Below are 4,150 nucleotides of genomic sequence, written 5' to 3'. Positions count from 1 at the left end.
ACGTAACACACCTTACAGCGGTCTGGTTGATTGCATTCACTTGCCCACTTTGCGTTGTTGGGCTGTTGATTGCGATTCCCTATATCAAGTTCATCATCAATCATCTGACTCTAAGATGTGATAACACCATTATTTGTTCACTAATCCTTTATTCTCATCTCTTTGGTTCGCTCTTTTCTAGTCCTTGTTGTTTTTTAGAGATGCGATCAGGATGTTCCTGGCCTCCATCACTAATGTTTTTGTCTAGCAAGACCTCCAGCGGTTACCAAGCATTGGCAGCAGTACTGCGAACAGGGTTTTAACTCCGTGATAAAAGATCTCCATTTAGCAGTCTGGTAATCCGTTGTATGGACAATCCCTTACTAGTCTCTTAAACCCCGCCCAAGCATCGTTGAGCAATTCGTCCATGTCCTATTCAAAATTGGTTATTAATTTCCTTCTCCTAGCATTCTCAGTTGGTGGGAAATATTTCTTCATAAACTTCTCTACCACTTGTTCCCAAGAAGTAATCTCCCTCGGTTCGAGAGAGTACGCCCATTTTCGTGCCTGATCACACAAAGAAAATGGAAACAAGTTAGTCGAACTTCTTCAATGGAGATATTCAGGAACACAAAAGCGTTGTAGATTTCTATGAAGCTTTGAAGGTGGGTGTGCGGGTCCTCGCCACGCCTTCCTCCAAATCGTCCAGTAGTCTGGATCATCTGCAACATCACCGATTTCATTTCGAATTGAGATCCATCAAGAGCAAGCCTCATGATTCCTGGGGAGAAGTCGTAGTGGTTGGGCGATGCATAGTCCCGAATGGGCCTATTGGGATTGTTTGCCAGTAGGATTGGATTCACCATGACATTGTTTTCATTTGGTGCTCCATTTCCAGGATACTTCGCCATGTTGTCTTTATTTGGTGGTTGTTGTTGGCGGCTATCTCTCAGTCTTCGTCGAAACGTTCTCTCAATCTCTGGGTCGTAATTTTCCGGAGATCGAGAGTTGCAAAGAAATCAGAAAAATTAGCGATAGCACACTGAATTGCCGAAGTCCCCAGCAACGGTGCCAAAAACTTGATGCATTATTTTATGCGATGAATTTATGAAAGAAATTGCAGTGATGGAAATGCGTTGTGCAACAAGTTTTCTTAGCAGAATCCATGTATAAATCCTACTGAGTTTCCTGGTAAGTCCAGGGTCGAACTCAAGGACTAAAGAAAACAATATGCGGTGATAATTCTTAAGAAGACTTTGCTGTAACAAGTAAATCAATGATTGGTTGGTTTGTTGTTTGCGGTATACAAAGTATGCGACAAATTTGAGAGAAAGATTGATTATGCGGTAGATACAGTGAGTATGCGAAGGAACGGGTTGAAAGGTCTTTAGCTAGCGTTTCCCGAAATGCGTTCAAACTATGCGATCATGGTACACTCATGTGACAACAAATCATTTTCCAATGCAAATACGGTAACTCCTAATTCTAGGACACATGCGATGAATGCGATAATGTCCATAGAGCTTATTCCTAAGTCTCTACTTTTTGCCTATGCGATGATGCAAGATGCATACAAAGACAAGGTGACCGCATACAATCATAACCTATCTCTAGGATGTATGCGATGCATTAATAGCAAACAGTGCTTATTCCTAAGCTCCTATCTCTTGATTATGCGTTCTAATCTGACTCTCCCGAGCCTAGATTCTAACCTGACTTTTCCAAGCCTAGATTCTAACCTGACTTTTCCAAGCCTAGATTCTCTCCTTAGACTACCCTCCCGAGTATCTCTAATGGACGAATGACACATACATAATACAAGATAATCGCATAGAATGAAGATCCCAATTATGCTAGCTAAGTGCTTCTCAACCCATTCGACAGATTTATCTACTCATGCGTAATAAACAAAGCGTGAACAGATATAAAGAAGTAAATTCCATTTCTATAGACAAGTTCAAAGTACAAAATGACAATGGAAGATAAGGATAGAGAGCCTGGTAGCAATCCCTTGCTTCCCAAGGCTTTTACATTGTTAACTCTATTATGTTCAAATGATATTCCTGTTTCCGCAGGAGTTGGCTCTCTCTCTGATCTTGACGCTTCTAGCACTCTTCTAAGTTCAGCGGAACGATCTCTTGGTACAATCTCACTTCTCTCGCTTCCTCCTTCTAAAATAAAATAAAAACTAAGAATAAGGCTACTTCTAACTGAGAAAATTATCTAACTTTCAAACTCGACAAACACTTTCACTGAAGGTTGCCTTCGGTATTTATAGAGCTTTGGGGTGAAAGGCTTCTTCTCTCTTATGATTGCACTGATGGGATGGCATTAATTCTCTGTCTGATGCGCCGAATATTTGTAACCGAAAAGTTGAGTGTACTTGCTACAGTAGTTCGTTAGCGCCTTGTCAACTTAATTCGGATTCAACCGTCATCAGCTTTCTGTCCCATCGTGATTTATTATGCTTTTCACCCAGATGTGCCCACCAAGTTGTGTTGGCTTAATTCGGATTCAAAGACTTGCGGTAGTGCTGCACTCGACCGTTGATTTCTTGTGATCGCATTTTCTGCCTTGCATCAATGCATATTCTGCACAAAAATACACAAGTTAACTGTTTTCATGCGTTGGATGCACGCGACCGCAATGTTGTGAACTTAATGCTTTTTGGACGCAATCTTATATATTTTATCAACGTAAACCTGCATTGTTTTATAACTTAGCACTGTAATAACGTGCATTTCTGCCTGTTATCATTTACCCTCGAGATTATGTCTTATTCCTCAAGTCCCTACTAATCCTCTAATGAACAACTGGTTTGTGATCCAATCACCAAACTAAACTTTCTCAGCCCAGTGAGAGGGTGGGGCCCCTTGTTCAAGACTTAGATTTGATACTTGAGAGAACAACCTTTCTCCTATCCCTAAATTAGATAGGTGTGAACTTCGTCTTGCACCCTATGTCCCCAGCTATCTATCCAGTCTTACCCCTGAAATGGGAGTCTTATTGAGCCGGCGCTGTTGAGCCAACCCTCAACTATGCAAATCTAAGGGCAATCCTGAATAAACAGAAGTTCATAGTTGGCTCAGGATTAATATCGAGTTACCTAGGTCATCTAGGTGAAATAGTCAGTCTTAAACAGTAAACAACATTATAAAGTAAGAGTGACTTATTTCTTGGTCCTGATCTTATGAAAACTCAATTGTATAGGACGCCCCTGAAGGATTTCATACCAAGAGTTCCATGAGGGGGCTTAGATCGCTCAGATTTCACAGTGACCGGAACATAAACGATATACATTCTATACTAACAGTTATGCATATTAGACTCATCAAAAGCATGCTCAGAATAAGATAAATGTAGAGAAAGGGGTTCATACCAGAGGAAGACTATCTTCGTATGAGTGAACCCACAGCAGTGGAAAACTCCCACCGATCTACTAGCACCCGATGAGTCTGTCGACTGTTACTGCACAATCCGAACGTACACGAACAATGCTGCGAGGACAACACCACCACAAGGGAAAACCCGAGTATCCTCGACGTAAAAAACCAAGGAGGGCTCTGGTGAGTTGGTAGAGGACGAAGGATATGATTTCGTGTAGACGATAAGCACGCGTGAGAAGAACTCTGCTATCGTATAGTGAAGACGCTTATCGTATAGTAGAGCTACACGATCGTTTAGGAAAAACTGGACGATCGTTTAGGAAAGTGGTATACGATCGTTTTGAGAATGCGTGAACTAGACGATCGTTTAGACAAATGAGATTTATTGTATAGGCTCTCGCGATCGCTCTTTCATGAATTCTTTTTGGGTCGGGATATCAAAATGCACGACTGAATTCTTTCTCAATATGAAAACGATTTTCATACTTAAACTCGCCGGTTACCTTAACCTTCGTAGCCCCATGATCCCACGTTCAAACGTGAATTAATTGGTTAATTATTAAATAATTAATCAATTAATTTAATTAATAAATATAATCATATTATATTTATATCCTATAGTTTGATATCATATATCTACTATAGTATTTTTCCTCTACTATATATATCATATTTATATATAATTTCCTCCAAAATAATGTATATCATACATTTAGCCAATTATATCAAATATAATTAACTAGTCCAATTATATCATATATAATTGAACTTCCTCTTGTCAATTT

Source organism: Benincasa hispida, chromosome 2, assembly GCF_009727055.1.
Source record: "Benincasa hispida cultivar B227 chromosome 2, ASM972705v1, whole genome shotgun sequence".
Taxonomy (NCBI): Eukaryota; Viridiplantae; Streptophyta; class Magnoliopsida; order Cucurbitales; family Cucurbitaceae; genus Benincasa; species Benincasa hispida.
Note: the sequence above shows the minus strand (reverse complement) of the source record.